This window comes from Buceros rhinoceros, unplaced genomic scaffold (genome assembly GCF_000710305.1).
Source record: "Buceros rhinoceros silvestris isolate BGI_N320 unplaced genomic scaffold, ASM71030v1 scaffold13210, whole genome shotgun sequence".
Classification (NCBI taxonomy): domain Eukaryota; kingdom Metazoa; phylum Chordata; class Aves; order Bucerotiformes; family Bucerotidae; genus Buceros; species Buceros rhinoceros.
Genome location: NW_010389112.1, coordinates 11,069 through 11,387, shown reverse-complemented (window position 1 = coordinate 11,387; position 319 = coordinate 11,069). Strand labels below are relative to the sequence as shown.

At 67.1% G+C, this 319-nt stretch overlaps 1 protein-coding gene across 1 annotated transcript in view; it reads left to right on the top strand.

The window, feature by feature from the left end:
- Positions 1–319, top strand: part of SLC4A4 (solute carrier family 4 (sodium bicarbonate cotransporter), member 4) — a gene marked incomplete at its 5' end in the record, with an annotated part of 65,928 nt that overhangs the window by 58,330 nt on the left and 7,279 nt on the right. The gene's annotated exons all lie outside the window — the stretch shown is intronic.

Sequence of the window (319 nt, the reverse complement as noted above, 5' to 3'; positions counted from 1 at the left end):
GCCGCCGCGGGCTGGCTGCCCCGGGGGGAGCAGTGGGGAGATGATCTGTGAAGACCCAGGGCGCACCTTCCCCCGCCGCCCCACTCAGCGCTGCTGGGGGCCCCAGCTCGCTCCTAGGACAGCTCGGGTCAACTGTCCCAGAGCGAAGCCAACAGGGGAAGAGGGTTGATGGCAGCGGGGTTACTCCGCAGTGTTCGCGAGCAGGACCACGGGGAGGGGGAGCCAAGCCCCTTCCTTTGTAGCTGAGGAGATGTTACGTAAGGAGCCTTTCCACCAGCGCAGCGCCTGCGCACGGCACCCGAAACACCGACCAATAGCC